The sequence below is a fragment of the Corvus moneduloides genome, chromosome 13 (assembly GCF_009650955.1).
Source record: "Corvus moneduloides isolate bCorMon1 chromosome 13, bCorMon1.pri, whole genome shotgun sequence".
In the NCBI taxonomy this organism is placed as follows: Eukaryota; Metazoa; Chordata; class Aves; order Passeriformes; family Corvidae; genus Corvus; species Corvus moneduloides.
The window spans coordinates 2018250-2037436 of NC_045488.1; the positions used below are offsets into that span (position 1 = coordinate 2018250).

General features: G+C 41.2%; 1 protein-coding gene across 2 annotated transcripts in view; it reads left to right on the forward strand.

Moving 5' to 3' along the window:
• SEMA6D (semaphorin 6D) overlaps positions 1 to 19187 on the forward strand; it is a 225984-nt gene that overhangs the window by 125077 nt on the left and 81720 nt on the right. The window lies entirely within an intron of this gene.

Sequence of the window (19187 nt, forward strand, 5' to 3'; positions counted from 1 at the left end):
CTGCAGAACAAATAATTAAGTGCACTAATTGGTATTGTGATAATGCTTTTATTTAAATATTTTAAAAAATAATAAGTAGTAGTGCTCTGAAGTTTTCCCTTGGTTCACTCCATGTTTTGCTTTGCTCTCCCATTAAAATCACTTCTGCCGCTTATTTGTCATTAATTTTCTCCTCATCTGCAGTGCTTTCTCTGCCTCCTGCTGCTCTTCTCGTTTGTCCTGTTCTCTGTGGTGGCTCCTGCTCCTCTGTGGGGCTGCCTGTGCCCCGCTGGTTGGAGCTGCTGTGTTCTGGCAGGGTGAGCGTGCAGATCGACAGCGAGCTCCTTGGGAGGGCCGGGATGCGCTGTGAGATGTCACAGGCAGATCTGGGCACCTTCTGACCCAAGGTTACCTGGTGTCCAGCCTCACAGGGCATTGGGAAGCAGAGCAAAGGTTTCCATAGTATCTGCAAGCACTCTCAAAATAATGGTAGTTATAGGGGAGATGAGCTTTCTCAGAGAATTCCTTCTTCTGTTCAGCTTCTCGGTCCTGCCTGATTGAAGCCCAGACACTGATGTGGTATGGAGATATCTGGCTGGGCATAGTTGCACTCAGCTGGAAATTGGTTCATTTTTTCTCACCTACTTTCCAAAAGTTTCATGCTGATACAGAATAACCTGGGGAGAATCCTGGGCCAGGTGAGGACTTTGAAGGTCAAGAAACAGATGCTCGGGAAGAGCCCTCATTAAATACAAACGGAGCAAAACTTTTCAGTGAATTAAATTAAAAGCCCATATAAACATCAGGGACAAATTAATGGTGCAACAAATACAATAACTGCCTCTTTACACATGTGACACACTGTTCACAGCACTACAGCCAACATCCTGTTCAATGAACCCAGTGTCAGTAAGAAACCTTAGAATAGCCCTGCTCTTAGCTTTCCACATTAAGAATTTCATTTGTTTGGTGTGGGCAGCTGAATCCATTCACATATTTAGGCCCTTTTTTAAGCTGTGTATCAACACTACAGACAAGACAGAGACTGACCATGCCACTGGGAGGAGGTTTGCAGAGTGACTCACTGTTTTATTTCTAATTCGGTAGTGTATCATTTTCCTGCCCACCTGCACTAGGGTGCCATTGTAAGCAGCTGAAATGACTGCTTGAATAAGCAGGATAATGCCAGATTTCCCAGGCTAATTCATTGAAATCTGCAGTGCAGTCTTGATTCTGGAGCATGAATCATGCAAGAGAAAATATGGTCTCTCTTAACAAAATAATTTTTCTAAGAAGTGTGATCCAGAAGAGAGCATCACCCAGTTACCCAGCCATAGGCCTTCTGTTGTTACATTTCATGGTCTCACCACCATGTAAAAAAGCCAGTAAGCGTGGTTTCAAAAGCTGTATGATTTTAGAGCACATTGTTCCTTTCCTGTGGTTTCATTCTAGGTGAGTGCACATGAGCAATTACAACTCTTTCAGTAGATAATTGGCTTTAATGGTATTCTTAGTTGTAATTATGAAAGAGCACTTTGACTGCTCGTACAATGGCTGTAGGTGCAGTAGCGTCAAGAATCCCCTAATCTGGCTGTAAAGCAATTCTTTCAAGATAAGCTTTAATGCTTGCTATGCCTGTACATCATTTTCCCATTTTCTACCATGTGAGAGAAAAGTCAAAACTATTTGTTCATCTTACACGAATGTAGTTCTCATGTTGGTTTACAGTATCCAGTACACTGACTGTAACTGCTTTACTACATTTCAAATGCCTATTTTGGTAGGTATGGAGCACAGAAAGTACTGACAGCTCCTTACAACTGGGCCCATAAACAGTGCTTTGGGTTTACCAGGCCTTTGCAGGAGAACATACAAATAATACACAGTGAAATCCCTTTATACTTCTTTCTCATCTTACCCTGAATAATGCCCAAGCTAATATTCCTTCTTATTATTTCCAGTTGTTTTACACAAAGGCTGTTATATTTAAGGCCAGAATATGTGCAGCATATGTTAAGCTATTTATAGATTTACAATTACCTCATCAGACAGAATCAGGCAGATGGTAAACATTACTACCAGGCATAAGTACATTTAGAATCAGACATTTAAATAAATTCAGATCTGTCTCAAGCTTATTTAAAGGGTTTTATCTCTTAAGCCATTTGAGGTGTCTGGTTTTGCTGAGTATATTTGTATCCCATTCGGATATCAGGCTGTATGACAAACAGCCTATAGATAGCTGTAGCAATCAGATTACATTAATTCTTGTTTTTTGAACCTGACATAGCCAATTGAAGTAGTAAACCAAATTAATTTGAAAATAAAGAGAATAAAACTTTTAGATTGAAAATGATAATGGCTGTCTTCTTTTATGGTGTTGAAAGAATATACATGCTTCAGGGAACATCAATTGGTCTCTCTCTAAAGCTGAAAGACAGCATATAGAGATTAAAAAACTGACAAAGATACATGCCAGAAGGCCAAATTATAATCTTTCAACTTCAAAACCCCAGGCTATAGTTGCTTTTCACATGAATCTTGCAGAAGAACAAAAATAAGAGTTCAAACTAGATCTGAGAATTGAGTGAGCATTTTAGTTGAATGTGATTAAAGTTTCCCCAGACTGCTTAAAAACATTTGCATTCTTCTAAATTTTTATTTTTTAAAATATATGTAAAATTAAATGATGTTGACAAATGAAACCAGGAAAAGTCAGAAAAGCAGATTTTGTCATTTGAATTGAGCTACCTGGGTTTGGAAGTTCTTTTTTTTATCTGTCAGGACTCGTTTTCTGTGCTTCTTCAGAACTCCTCATCTGATGCACTGTGATGCAAATCTGTTAACCTGCTTTTTCTGTGGATGGCAGGGAAAGAATGCAATGATCCAGATTCTACCCTCTATTACTACAGTGCTAATCCAGAGCAATGCAGTGAAAGTCAGAGCAATTCCTTCAGAACAGCTGCATTGTAGCTGAAAACAGAATTTGGCCTGAGGTCTCTTCAAGACACAGTCTGGGCCAGGGGCCCAAATATACAATACAAACCAGAGGAAATACAAAATGATGTATCCAGAAATCTGCTCTCTTGAGGTAGATAGCATCCCCCAGATGCTGGCTGCAGGAAGGGGATGTGTGACTTCCACGTCAGCACTGTGGTAACATCCTCGTCTGTGCAGCAGCTCGAATGGCAGCGGGAGCGAGGTCCTGGCCAGTGGGAGATCGCTGGTGCCTTTGGGCACACTGTCACAGGCTGCAGGGAAGGAGCCCTTCCAGCTTGTCCAGGGTGCCTGTACCAGTCCCAGCCCTGGCCAGACCTGGTGAGCTGCTGGCAGCTACTGGCACTTTTCTAAAGCATCGCTTGCGTTAATCTGTAAAGTGCCCTGAACCACTGCCCCGGGGCAGCCAGTGACGGAGCAGGGCCATGGGAGCCTGCAGAGAGCCCCCAGTGCCCCTCTGTGCTGCCAGTGCTGGGAGCAGGGAGAAAGGGGAGCACGACCTCCACCTCCATGGAAGAGTTGATGTAGTTAATTCTGCTGGCTGTCTGTGCTATCACACACAGCCCTCTTCATCAGCCTTAGGTAAGCATCTCTTGCTGGTAGCTGATCTGTAAAATGAGTATCCACTAGGACATGCCCACAGGCTGGAGCTGTACCTCACTGATCAGGCAAATCATCTAGCATTTTGAGATACCCTCTGGATTTTTTCAATTCTCAACTTCACTGTTAAGTTCAGGATGCACTCCACTCCCTACTTGAAGGGTAATTGTTTGTACATGTCTGTCTTTTCCTCAAGTATTTTCTCAGGCTCTAGTTGCTCTTTGAAAGGTCTCATTGATACCCCAGAATTATAAGGCACAGAGTAGTTTTGCACACCTAGAAGAAAAGAAGCAGAGAAGTATTTGCAGGCATTTCTAAGATGATTATGGTAATTTTCCATGCCAATTGCCACATAACTGCTAGGGTGTTGGATTTTTTTTTCCCCAATTTTCCCTGTAACTGTATTCCAGAACCTAAGCTTTTTCTGGAAGTCTAAACCTTCAGCTTTTACAATGGAAAAAAAAATCTTTGAAACGCTGAATTTATCTAGATGTGTAAGAGGATAGTGAGCATAGTTGTGATAGCACAGGGGTTGGTTTGAGAAGGATGATGAGGAAGACTAGCATGAGTGGGGACACTGCTCTGTGACAGCAGCCTGTGCACCTTCCTGTGGATACCTGCAGAATGTTATCATTATCATAGAGAGACACAGAACAGCTCACATTGGAGGGGACCTTGGGAGATCATCTGGTCCAACCTTTTGTGGCAAAGGCACCTAAATAGGATTTTCTAGCACCCTGTCCAATCATGTCTCAAAAACCTCCAGTGACAGGAGCTCTACCAGTCCTGGGGAGGTTGCTTCCATGATTGATTGATATAAGAAATTTATTTCTTATATCAAGATTAAATAGCTTTGTATTATATATTGATAGAGGCTGCACAGGACACGCAGCCATCCTGGACAGCCTGTGGATATTCAACAGCAGATACATATTACCATCCCTCTTCCTGCATATTATGAGATAACTCACAAGATATCTTTATTTGCTCCATGAGTGTGTTAAATCCTAGACAGAATTGAGTCTGAATACAAATCATCTTCATACTGCAGCAAGTGATGAGTATGAATTGTTTGTTCAGCACTGTCGTATCTATCAAACTCTATTGTTAAAAATACAAAGTAGAGTTAGTGTGGAACTCACTAATGTGTTTAAATGTTATACTTGATTTCATTAAATATACTTGTAGGTCTGTCTTTGGATATATAGAATTGTCTGGGGGCTTTAGACCTTTTTTTTCCATATAGCATTAACATGCTAACCCTAATCTTTCCTGCCAAAGATGAAGAATGAACATTCTTTGGGAGAAACTGGCTGCTTGTGGCTTGGATGGTGTACTGCTCACTGTGTACAAAAGACCTGTAGATGTGGCACTTGGGGACACGGTTTAGTGGTGGATTTGGCAATGCTGGGTTAACAGTTGGACTCTATGATCTTAAAGGTCTTTTCCAACCTGAACGTTTATGTGATTCCTTAACTCTTTTGTTATAGGTGTCTCAATCCTCATTTCTTGTTGATTGAAATTCATTCTGGTGTTGTATTGCTGTACTTTGCAACTTTCCCTTACTCTTGCATTGCCTTTCTAATAACTGAAACCATATCAGGAAGAGGAAAAAAAAAGAAAAGAAACTTGCAGATAAAAGAAGCTTACTTCCAAAATCTCCCTAATAGTACAGATAAATCGTGGCGAAATAGAAAGCATAGTGCAGTCTTGCTAATTTTAAATGCATTAATACTGCATGTAGTCAAACCCTCAGCATTTGGGTTTGTGATCACACTGCAGGCTGTTATTATGGAATCAATAGTATCACTGTACTGATATGCAGAAGGAGAGAAAGAGAGTCGTGTTTTGTCATGGTCAGTTTATTTCTGATAAGAATGCTGCTTTTTTCTTTGCTGGTAAGGAAAGTCTTGCTAAATAACCAAACCATCATTTCTTTTTTCATGTAAATATAATAAGCTTTAATTTAGAAAAAGCTGGTCAGTATTACGCAGTCTTGCTTTAGTAAGTTGTCAAAATAATTGCTAAATGTAAGTTAATCATTTTGGTCCTTGATGTGTTTAGCCTGTTTCTCATTAGTTGCTCTAATTTGTTTTTATGTAGTTAAGAGCAGGCTACTTTGATCTGAGATTGCTCTATTTCATTCAGTGTCTTTAACTTCTAATGAGTGTAATTTTAGTGATAAAAATGGTTCCTAGCAGAAGTGTGTTTCAAAGTCTTTATGAGGAAATAAAGGAATTTACTGTTTGTGAAGAGACCTAATCTTAGGGTGGTTATGAATCTGGAAGAGAAAGGGTGGAAGTTATTCGAGTTATCAGTAAACCAGCAAGGGCCCTTTTATCTGAGCTTTTGAATAAGAACTCTGAAGAGAAAGGAAACTTTCTGCTTATAGATCCAGAAGTCTTCTGAGGAATGCAAAAAAACTGTGTATGGAGAAATTGAAGGAAACACTTGTGTTTTATCAAGGAATTAGAAATACTTCAAGTAGTGGAGTCTCTGGATTGCATTCAACACAATATAGTTTTGAAATGTCCGAAACCAGTAACTGTTTTCAAAGGAGTTCAGCTCACTTCTAGGTCCTTAAGTAAGTGGAAAGTTTGGAACTCTGGCCAGTGGTGTCACACTGAGAACTTCAAGTGGTTAAATGCTTTGAAAGTCTGTCCTTAATCTTGTGCCAAATGGGAGGTGAGCTCTTTTGATAATTTGGCCCAGAGTTTTGTAGTTAAAATTTGGTTGCAAGTCCATTTGGAAAAGTGGCCTTTAATGAATTTCCTAAACTTATTTCCTAACTTTTCTCTATTACCAAATGCAGTGGTAGGAACAGGAAGCCTTCTCTAGTGCTAAGATTCATAACTATGTCTGTAAAAAAAGTTCTGGGGTTTCTTTCAGGCTTTTTTACAAGATATACAGTGGAAATGAACTGTTCTAGTGAGGGTAGCAGTAAGAAGCTGTGGAATCTTTCTCAAACAGTGTACATTACTTTCTGAAATTCAAGGAAAACTACTTCTTGGTCTTTTTTTTTTTTTTTTTTCCCCCACAATTATACAGGCTCCATGCAGAGCATAAAGCATAAATCAGAAGAAGAGTTTGCATATTTTGTATGTCAGCTGCAGACATGTGCAAGAACAATTTACAGAAATTCTAGGACATGAAGCCAGAAAATATACCTTTTTGCCTCCAGCAAAAGTGTTTTATTTTAAATGAAAATTGGTGAGAAGAGAGAAAGGAACAAAAGAGCTCTGAGCAATCTCTTTGCACTCTGTCTGCCACAGAATCTAGGGAAAGTCCCTGGAGATACAAAAAGATACGAGATACCTTTTGCACTATGCACAGCCTTTTGGTTGTTGCTGCTGAAATTCTTGGTGCTATCTTATTGCCAAAAAAGGTCTTGTATGATAAAAGTGACTTACTTGCTCTGCTCACCAAAAGTAAGATTGTTTGACACTGGCAGAAGAAAGCTGGTGCTGTGCCACAGAGGAGCGTCACAGATGAATTACGTTGTACGTGTGTGATGCAACGTGGATGTCTCAGCTGTGTGCTGACAAATGTAACAGGGCATTCACATCAGTCTGGAGTAAAAAAAGCCTGTTGCCATTTCGTTTTCACATGTAATAACTCATTGTGCTGGTGCAAACCAAATGTTTTCAACGATAAGCAAACCTGCCCTAGTTTTCAAGGCTGAATGGGAACTTCAGGATTAACAGCAGAGCTATCTCCTGAGTATTCCTGTTTATCTTGATATCACTGATGATATTGGAGTCATCAGAAAAGGGAAATAATTCAGCCTGCCATAAGGAAAAGTATATGACAGGCACATATCTTGCAACAGAGAGATTTCACAGCTGAGAAAAGCTGTGTGCTGTTCCCAGAGGCAGGGCTCCTTGCAGAGGCCTGGACACTGCCAGGCTGCTGCTCCGGGCCCCAGTAAGCTGCATATGCAGCAATAAATTCTGCCCTAGGATGGCTGATTCTGTTAATTGGGATTGGCAGGCACAATGGGGCTATGATCACAGTCACATTAAAATGATGCATCCTGACTGGGCTGAAAAAACACCCACATCAGGACAAGCCCCTGGTGACATTCCTCATTTTTAAGGATATCTGAGAGGACACCACTAAATGTATTCCCGTGTTTCCTTCATGATTACTAAATAAGCTAATTAGAAATATTAAATGTAGGCTATTTGATTGCTAGAGATTTAACAGCACCTGCAAATAATTGTATGGATAGAGGCATATGTTAGCCTGGCACATGTATACAGTAACCAGTAACCAGAAACATTGCAGAAATATGCAATTGCCGAATTTTAACTGGATAAGGAATTAATGTCTATATTTAAAATGGCCATCGAGGAAAAAATAGGTTGGTTTTGGGACCCAGTTTTTATGTACTTTATTCTGGGAGGAGAGCTGAAATGTTGTGATGGTTAGAAGAGGTCTCCACATGCGAGGTTTTCCAGTGCATTTTTTGTTTAAAACTAGATCTACTGGGTGACACCACAAGCAGATGTATGTGCAGAATTTCTGAAAGTGTGGAAATTATAACACCAAGGTCATGACTGCATGGTGGTTCAGGAGAGGGGGAGTTGGAAATCTCTGAAGCTAGCCTTGCCTGTGGAAACACTGTCACATAAGGCCCACTCTGACGCTTAAGCCAAATACAGTTTGACAATTGAAAAATGCACATTCCACTAAACAGAAATCCAAACTCTCTACTAATGCATCTTGCTCAAAAGAATACAGTTCACATAGATAAAGACAATAGCATTACAGATAATTTATTTGGACTGTAAGGTAAAAACAGCTGATGTATCTTGATATTTAGGTAAGTATCATCCAACGAGTTAGCTGCAGGTCCACGCTATGTTACGGGATTTCTCCACAGGAAGAAGTAATTTTATGAATAGATCAGTGCCATTTCAGCATTGTTTCATGACAAGTGCAGAAATGTCCAAGTTCTGCAGTGGTGGCAGGTTCTGCCTCCCTGGGAATGTGCCTTTCCCCAGGCCCCTCACTGCATGGTCACACAGTGGCTGAACCAACTGCACAGCGCTTGTTCTTGCTCTTACCCCACTCTTTAGGGAAATGTCAGCACCCTCTGGAACCTTTAGTTATCCCTAAAATTAGTCTTTGATAACCATGGCACAAAGAAGCCACCACTGCACATCTGACTGCTCACACCACACGATGAGCTGGCCGCAAGATGGGCTCCAATGTCAGCTGCTACTTGTAGGTCACCACAGCCCTTTGGACCCACTCTCACAGCCAAGATCCAAGCGTCATTCTGGGCATAAAGGTGCCCAAAGGTGGGTCAGGATTACGAGGCTGGCAGCTGAGGATGTGGGTGTACATGGTCTGAGAGGCCATCTGTGAGCCAGGCTGTGTGGAATCTGGGATCCTTCAACAGGTGCTCAGTTAAGCTCCAGGGCCTACAGTTCTTCCCATTCACACACAGAATATTCTGAGTTGGAAGGGATCCACAAGGATCATCAAGTCCAGCTCTTCAGCGAATGGCCCAGGCAGGGATCAAGCCCACAGCCTTGGCATCATTAGCACTCCATGTAACCAGCTGAGCTAATCCAAGGGTCCAGCATGGCCACAAGCAAGGGGGAATCTTGGCTTCTGTAGCACAGCATGAAAGTGCTAATGCTCTTGCAAGGATTGCAATTGCACCACAGAATGAATTAGATTGTGTTGTGAATTAATCTCATGCCTAATTTCAATCACATGAGTAATGCCAGTGAAGATTTCTGTGCTTTGCAGAATGGGAGTCTTGAAAAAGTTGGGATTTCTCAGAAAGTTTCTGCTGTTTTTTCTGTGAAGTTAGCTAGATTCACTGAGGCAAGAACAATGGAGCAAGTGTGACTTACTCCAAGTAAGGGCAGCAGTGTACAGTGCACAATCACAATGTGATCTTTAAACACCAGAGCAATTAAGTCAGGGGCTAAAAATCAAGATGTTCCCATCTCTCCCCATTCCAAAGAAGATAATTCAAAAGAAGGCAAATGGTTTTGCTTCTGCCTTTCTCCAGGCTATGGCCAAGCATAGAAAATTTTAGCATAAAAGGACTTTTGAAGGTATTTTAGAATGTGTGCAGTGACAAGGTAGAATGAAAGTGTTGTCTCAGCCATAACTTTCAAGTCTTTATTAAGTTACATCTTTAATCTTTTTAATTTCTTTTAACTGTACAGTGTCAACGTTGGGGTTTTAAATTATAAATAAAATGTTTGGTTTGACATATTTAATAAGATCTCATATCAACAGCCTGTCTGAATTGTTAATAGTTACCATAGCAACTTCACAATTTTTTTTCTCAGTCATTATTTTCAGCCTTTGGTCACATCATTTTAAAAGTTTGGATTCTGTGATAGCATAGCTTAGTTGCAAATTTATTCATGCCATTCTTTTTTTTTAAAGGGCTACCCATTTCCCACAGAAGTGTCAAAGTTTCTAGCAGTTGAAAGCAAACTTGCTGTTGTTTTTACAGCACTACACAGGCAGTGGCTAAAATAATGGTTTGGGACTAAGCAAGAAACGAGCTGAGTCTGTGGTTGATAAACTGGCTTGTGGTTAACTCTGATAACCTTGAAAATGTTCCAGCTCTGAACTGTGGGATTATCGGGTTTAGACCTTAATGTCTGTAGATTCCAATTTTCCATCTGTAAATACTAAAAGAAACATAACTCTTTGTACATATAACTGCTTTTTTTTTTTTCCCCCTCCCTCTGTGGTCACTGCTTTGTATATTAAACTGGATATTTCAGAGAAAATATCACACACCCACTTCACGTGGTCCTCGCTTCAGCCACCCCTCTGGGTCCCTCTCTAGGTTCTCCATCAATCCAAGATCCAGCTACCTAAGATGCAATTTTTTTTCTCTCTCCATGACACTTCAAGGCAGTTGAGATAATTTTTGAAACTCGGTAGTAATTGTCAGAGGTGATTGAATAGAGGAGATTTTGCGGTAAGAAAAAAACATATTTGAAGTTGTTGTTTTCCTGAACTCCATTTGTCTCAGAGTATTTGTTTCATGGCATTTGAGAAACATCCAATTAATAGGCCTTTAAGGGATGTGTCATAGTCAAGATTTCTTTTTCTGAGCTTTGGGTATTTTTTAAGGGTTGGGGTTGGGTTTTTGTTTAGGTTTTTTTTTTTTAGGTAGTAGGTGAAGGTGGTTATTTTGTTTTGATTTTTTTCGGTGAAATATTATTGGCAATTAGGCTGCATTGATTGAATAAGGAAGGGTTTAATTATTAATCTGTGAGATTCACAAATTTTTCTTTGGACACATGCCAAGTATGAATGGATGGCTGTAACTGCAAGTGAATATGTGAGGCAAATAAATGGCACAGTCAGTGAGCTTTACTTGCTGTTTCACCTCCGATGATCCTTTCTTTGGCTCTGTTCCACCCCTTGGGGTGACAGCACACTTCATCCCTTTCGTCCTGATATTTTTTCAAACCCCACACACCCCCAAATGTTTTAGTACTTACATCTAACTAAGACATTCTTTATGTGCACTGCTTCTGGCATGTCCCACAAGTTCCCTTTGTATTAATTTTGCTTTTGCCTTTGATTTGGTGTCCTTGCATCTATGCCTGCCATCTTCCAGTAATGACCTCGATATCCATTCACCACTTATCTACCCCATCCACTTCACCATATTTTTTTGCTTGGAGACAAAATCATCCCAATGTGGATATATGAAATCTTCAACTCAGCCACATGGACAATCTGGTCTTATGGTCCCAGGTTCTTTAAAGCTTTGACCTAGCAATGTTTAACTATTTTTATGTAGTAATGTATGGAGTCCACAAAGAGTTAAAAATACATCATATTTTCTTTGTATTTTTTCTCTACACATTTGTCTACACGGTGATCTCTTTGTGAGTCTTAAAGTAGGATAAAATCTCTTAATAAGCAGCAATTGCTTGTATATTGTGTCTTCCCTAAGAAAAATAAATGCTTTCAAGGCACCTTCTGTGCTATATACAATAGCAAATATTTTCATTCTTTTTTAAATGCTCCTAGAAGCATGTGAAGGCAACTCAAATGTTGGGCATTGAATGCTGTCCCTGTTAGCACATGTTGCAGTAAACTTTGATTGGTTAGCTGGATTTTACTGGCATCCCACTGACACATTAGATAAAACAAAAAGCAGAATGGGCCCCACTTTACCCAGATTATCAGGACAGAAAGAACAGTCAGGTACTGCTTCTTAGAAGGGTTGGGTGCTGGAGGGGAAAAACCCAGAATGACCTTGAACTGCGTTGCCTGTTGCTCGCTGATTCTGTTCCTTCCCTGGCACAAATCCATCTCAGCATCATTGCAGTCTTCCAGAGGGTGCTGCTATGGACACAGGCAGAAAAGAGCCAAGTGTGAGATACAGAAAAGGCATAGACAAAAAAAGGGAAACCCTTGACCAAAACAATGAGCAAAAACGTGATGGGTGCTATGGGTACTACTGAAACAGCTCTACAATTTCAGCTTAAGTCCTGCAACAAACATGATTTTCTACTGGTTTTCCAAAAGGGCTGGAAAAAAACCCCTAGTCTTTAAATAGCTAAATGTTACATCTGCAAATCATCTGTGGAAATAATCTGTCTGTATTTCAAAATGGAGAAGTATTACCCACGTCTGTTTCAAGAGCTCAGGCTTTAAACTGTTTTACTCTGCAGCTGTATTCTCCCAGTCCCCCAGAAGAACAGCCAAGAGTGAAACGAGACAAATGAGCCGTGTTTGGTTTGCATGTATTCTGCAAAGTGCTGCTTTGAGTATAGACATGGAAGGGTATCTGAGTATTTTAACAGATCTGATCTTCTTTCTGAATATCTTCACTCTCACAGCTGCTTTCCCTTTAAAATTCTCACATAGGAAATACTTTCCATGTCTATTGAAATCTGTTTCTCTCTGCAGCCTCACAAGCCCTTTAAGGGCTTTGTTGGTTAAAAGACTATGCAGTAATTACTTTGTTGCTATAATACTGTGATAGATGAGACTAGGTGTAGCTCCCATTTCAGATTCACCGCAGAAAGGTACTGTTCATATTCGAGGACATTTTGAAGATTGTTTTCCAAGTGTAAAATCCCACAGAGCTCTATGTATCAAGTCTCGTAATTTTGTGTCTTAAAATAGCTTTGACCAAAAATTTAATTGACATAGATCAGCTGGCCTGCACCACACAGGAGAGGACTGTCAATAGCCTGCTCTCCCCTACCCCCTTGTTAAAATAAAAACACCGGGTAGGGTGGCAAGAACAGCCTGAGCTGCAGACCCAGCCGCAGAAATGGCTGAGCAAAGACAGAGTGCTGGGAGCCACCAGTTAGTTCCCTCTAGCTGTCCTGGGCAGGAGGGCTGTGACAGCCCTGGCCTGCTGCCCTTTCCCAGGAGCTGCTGTGCCACACGAGCCCTGCTGCCCGGTACAGTGTCACTGCCAGACGTGGCACTGTGCACACGAGGTCACCACAAGGTGCTGTGGGAACCTCAAGGCGCTGGGGTGGTTTGTGTGCTCGGGTGGGAAGGATGAGGGCAGCCTGCGGGCTGGCTCTTGTTCAGATCTGCCTGCATTGCACTCATTTCTTTGAGTGATAAAGAGAAGTTCACATGTTGCAATTCCAACTCATCCATAAACACTCTCAGGCCAGTGCCAGGCAGCATCCACGGCGTCCCAAAGGTGAATTTGCAGGCAGCTGTCATTTAAGCACTAACACACTGCTGACATTGCTGGTGCTAGTGCTGCCTTTGGGCTTCTCTCGCTTCTCCCCAGGGGCCAAACCCAGTGCACAGCTGGTGCTGGCTCCGGGAGCTCAGGCATGGCATGAAGCTGTGTGTGCAGGGATGTGCGTCCTGCCTGGGGCTGCGTGGAGTGGCACAGCGTGGCACAGCTCCAGGTGCCTCCTGCCTGTGCCCAGGACAGCTCCCACAGACTGTAGGGTTTCCAGTGTGCAGGTGGGGCTGGCAGTTCACCCTGTGCTTCAGTCTGTTTTGATCTGAAATTGATTAGCAGGATTTTATTTTAAAAAAAGGTGTAGGAAATTGATTTGCAAATTAAGGTAAATCAAGCTGGCTTGCTACATTATCCATCATTTTGTGAATGAAGTGGACATATATTGATTTACATTGTATCTTCTGGTAGCTCTTCACCACTCCAAACTCTCTATGTGACTGGATAGTCGGTGTCCTGTTCTTGAGGACATGAGTTCTTCTTGAGACTTTTCATATCTTGTTGTGTTGTTGATTGCCTTCTGTCATATCCCTTCTTGTTACATCAATTCCTGTGCCAGTGTGGCTGAAGGTCAACAAAATAATATTGCACAGTGGTAAAACTAGAAGGCAAATACTCCTGTCTTTGGATGAAATATTGTAACTTCTATCAGCTCAGATAGCTCGCAGTCAATCCCAGTTTAAGGCAGATAGTTAGGATTCTGTTATCTGCTAAAAGTGGGTAATTTTCTCTAACCTTGAACCATCCATGGGGACTGAATACCTGTCCTCTCTGTCTCTAATTGGTGCGCTGCAGATGTGGCCAGCAGTTTTGTACATTTTTCCCCCCCCCCCATGAAAGATAAAGGAAAAACAGTTATTGCATAACAATCATCATTCCATGTCTTCAGCTCCCCAGGAAGGGACTGAGCACGTGTGCAGTACAGCCCAGGCAGCATGGAGAAGCCTTAGTGCAAGGGAGAGGGAATCTGTCCCTTTCTGCCAGCAAAAGAACAGGAAATTGGACAAAATGGTTATCATAAATGCATGCTGACAATGGAAAACAGTTTGCAATGGTGTTTCCACCATTAGACCTCATTCAAGAGCAATCTATAACACAAAAGTCATTTTGGATGATTGCTTACTTATTTTTCTGCTCTGTGTACATGAGCCAGAACTTTTTTAATATGTACATGGTAGGTTCTTTGGGGTCGGGTTTGCTTTGTGCTTTTGCTTAGTTTGGGGTGGGTTTTTTGGTGGAGGAAAGGGAGTTTCATTATTTTTTTACTGAGGATGATCCTTGTGGCTCCCTTCCAACTCAGCATATTCGGTGATTCTGTGAAATAATGCAAACAAGTCTAATGGACGTGTTGAAGGTACACACAGGACCCTGTAGTTTAGAGCCCCCAGCCCACATCAAACACCACACCTTCAGGAGTCAGATTATTTTCAAACGTAGTAAAATCTATTTCCCCTCAGCCAAAAGAGACTTCACAGAAGCCTCCCACTCCACATGCAGTCCCTCAGCCTTCGTAGGAAGCACCTGGTCTCTTCCCACCTGGACCTGATAATTGAAAGGAGCTGGCTGGCCCCAAGCCCTGTGGCTCTTTATGAGGCAGACCACCCCAATACTTATAATTTTTTCTCAAAACAACTTACATTTTTTGGAGAAGGAAGAAACTTTTAAATGGAAGATGGCAAACACTGTAAAAAATAGCAAGCTCCAAAAACGTGTATATATTTTTAGGAGCTGTAAGATATTCACAGATGGTTTTTTGGAAAGTAGATGTGCACAGCACCTGTGCATATCCATGTACATGCAGGCACAACTGCTTGATGGTACTTGATGATTCCCATGAGGAGACAGACATCAGGAATTGTATAATCCTCCTGGTATTTCAGACATATAAATGTGGACCTGCTCACCTCTTTCCATTTTGTACTGCTCTAATGCAATGTCATGAAAGGGTTCAGAGAGATGGAGTCCAAATGATGAAAATTTGATGGCCTGTCCCACTCTCTTTCTGACTCTTCTTAGCATTATTTTTCATGGCACCAAAATGAATTGGGAATGCTGGTTTTAGATACTAAGAGCACAGTATCACCTTCTTTTTTCTGACCTAGTGATTTTCCCACTTCAACTTTGGCACTCTCCTTCTTTTATGGAAATTCATCCCTTTGAGGAAAAAAGGCACCAAACTATTCTACAAATTATATACAGAAATTATAGAAACAATTATAGTTTAAAAACTCCCAGAGAGGTTCTGATCTTGGTAATACTCGTTAAAACACCCAGGAATCCAAGAAAAGGACAGGTTTAACAAGGCCACTTGGTAAGTCTAAGAGAAAAAGCAAAGGCAACTAAAAGAGAGCATCCAAAAGTCAGTTAAAATCACTTCCAAAGTTCAAAGAAGACAGGAGGTCAGTAGTCAACAAAATGACATTTTGGCTGTAAAAAGTCTTTATTGCACCTTGCTCCTGTATCACATGAGGAATGATAAAGGCTCTTTTCAGTGGGAATGTCAGGTTTTCCTCTCTCTCTCCTTTTTTCACCTTGCTTTAAGTGTATCTCTGCTGATTCTTCCACGGAGGGGCCTTGAGTTGTCCCTGATTACCAAGAGATATAACTTTGCCTCACATCATTTCTTTTCTGGACTGTGAATCCAGAATAACCCTGAGGGTATGTGTGAAGATTAAAAGATTTATCCCATCCTTGTTCCCTTTTTCCATAAGGCCTTACAAAGGTGTCAGAGAGCACACTTCATTGGGGTGTCTCTGGAACAGCAGCATTTGCTAAGAACAAACCAGCAAGAGAACAAGGGGAAGGTGACAGAGATCCCCAGATAACCCACACTGCAGCATCTTGCTTCTTTTTACTGGCAGAGTCAACAATAGCCAGTTGTTCCTTTTTCTTTTTTTCTTTCCTAAAGGAAATTAAATGTAAAAGATATGTTAGCACAGCCTTAAAGCTGAGATTTAGACACGATTTCCAGTGTTACGATTCCCACAGCAATTGTAATTCAACTTCACTGCACATTCTACTGCAAGGCATAAAAATTAACATCGCACTGTATACAGCAGAATATATTACACAGCACTCAGAAATACTGGAGCAATTTGAGAACAGCATTAGGTTGTGTCTACTCCAGGCTCTTGAATGAGTGTGTAACTTTCAGCATTAATATAGAAGTTACTTGGTTTTGGCTTATGCTTACAGTCCACAGTCCCAGGTTAGCAAGATTTTGTACTTACATGTAACTCGCAGCACATGGTTTTTGATTTTTTTTGTTGTTTCTTAGGGATTACTCAAGTGCTTAAAATCACATGCCAGCTTAAATACCAACCTTCTGAGACGAAGACCATTTCCACTCAGGGGTTATTTGAGCAGCTGTTTATATCTTTTGGATCTTTTGCTTTTCGAGCAAAAATTTCCCATCCCTGGTGACTCTTCTTTTAATTACATTTAAAAATTAATTATAATAAAGTTTGAGCAAAAAACAGTTTATTGTTTTTGAGAATGAGGTGAAGCATAAAGGACACTTTCCCCATTATAAAAATTGTACGGGACTGTTAATGAGCAACACAAAAGCCACAGCAGTTGGGCTAGGAAGCTTAAATTTGGCAGGTGTGTGGGGGAAGAGGTGCCTTCAACTGTTCTGGTAAAAGTTTATTTTGCTTTGCTGAGTGCTTGGAAACCATTGCTCACTCACACTTGGAAGTCCTTTAACAGCAGCCTTCTCTTTCTGCTGGTGTTCCCAAAGCAAATGGGCTCCACGGGTAGTGCAAAACAAGTCCATTAATGGCTTAGGGAAAATATGATACATTTATGTACTGGAGGAAGTCGAGATGCATGTCACTGCACCCACTTTTACTGCGTCTTCAGCTCTCCCACTCTTAATCTACTGTGGCATCAGACCTTAACGCTAAGTATGATTTTATACTACATAACCACGCCTGGCATGTTTCTCTCACTAAAGGGCATAAAATATTGTGAAATTCAAGTTCCTTGAGATTTGAGCCACTATTGTACTGCTCTAACTTAAAAGTACTGTTTTATTCTGTATCAATAAATTGTGTGGTAACTCAGAAGCACAACTATGGTTGTAGGCAGTTTGTAGACCATTACTGATTTTGTATTTGACACACAGGATATGGAAGGCCAGGTTTTTAGAGCAGAGCTTATTATTGCAGCATGTGGAGACAGCTGGTGCTCTGCTGAGAGGACTGCTGGTTTCTGCACCTTTTATTAGCACAGAATACATACTGTAGCCAGAAACACCTCTGCCTGGACTAACTTCATTTATTTTTTCTGGCCTCTTCCTCCTTGAAGTGTATGAACATCCTGGGGAATGTGCACACATGGCAGCAAGGACAGCTGTACGTGTGAGGAACACTTGGTTGTTAGTCCTGCGCTCTGTTCCCAGTAGTGCTGCTGGCGGTGGAGCCGTGCAGCGCCAGAGTCTCACTAATCCTCGGAAGGGTTCTCCTCTGCCTGAGACGGGGATCAGCCGCCTGAGGCAGCACGAGGCTCAGAGCCTGCCTGGGACAGGGCCTCTGGGGACACGGAGAGCACAGCCGCTCTGAAACAGCCTCCAGACCAAACAAGAAGGAAGGAGCACAAGCGATTCTGCAGAGAATCCTATTGCAGTAGAGCCAAGACCTTGGAAACACAAGGTGTGGGAATTGTTGGATCTTAGTACAAGATGACATGAACCCTTTCCCACTTGGAAAAGCAGCTTCCTCTGTCATAATCATCTGCAAGAAAATAATTCAAATATTTCTTCATGCATTGTTAGGAAGTTAGAGCATTTAATATTAAAACAGTGAAATGAGAAGTAATCATTTTCCGCTATATTTCTCTGCAAAAATGAGGAAAAGGCAAAGGATTTCAGCAGTATTTTAGTGAGCCTACAGATTGCAGAGTTCATGAACAGATGAACAAATACTGCTTTTCCACAGTGGAATACAATGTTTTTGGAATTACAATAGCATATGAATTTAATATCTCTAAGAATAACACCTTTTCATTACTGGGTGGATACAGAGAACTGGAATTTTTCAGAAAGGGCTGAGAATGTGACACAGTATAAAAAGAACAGGCTCACAAAGAGGTTTGTAGAGCTACAGGCAGTTTCCTCTGGAGACTCCTCAGAGCTTGCTCCTGACAATAGTAAATATGATATGATTAAATAGATGCCAATTTGAACCCTGTTGAGGCTAATAAAGGTAAATAATTATTGTGATTTGGGTTTTTCAGGCTTATCTGCAGCAGGCAACCCCCAGCCTCATGTGCCAAACATCTGTTTGAAAAGCCAGGTGCTCTGAGACCTCCCAGTGCTCATTGCTGGGGATGAGCCGAGCGTGTAAGGAAAAGCTTCCTAAGGAAGCTCTCACTGAGGCATTCACATAGCAAAGACTGGAAGGTTCTGGGTTTCATTCAGCTTTCCAGGGGACAAAATCAGAATGGATAATTATAGTCAGGCAAAATATTTGTGGGTCCAGATGAGAATAGTTTACACCTTTCAACTAATTTTTTCTCACTCTTCTGCAATCTCTCATATCTGCATTGGCTGAAAGAAATCTTTTCAGTCACTGCTTCCCAGATTTGGTAAGAAATCTGGTTCTGGAGGTGTTTGAGCAAGGAGTTGCCAAATCATCTAAGAAAAAGAAAATGTGACATTTATACTTTCGTTATGGATTTTTTCACATTTCTGATGTTCAAATTGCTGTTCCCATTATAGTTCCACTCTCCAAACTAGTATCAGGAAATAACATTGTCCAAAAAGTCACATGGAGTTAAAATTGCATCTCCTCAGTGTCTCAAGGAAAGCTGATGAACCAGTCTTTTGGCCATGTGTTTTGGTTCTGTTACAAGCCACGTACTCGCAGGCATCTACTCTTAATATACT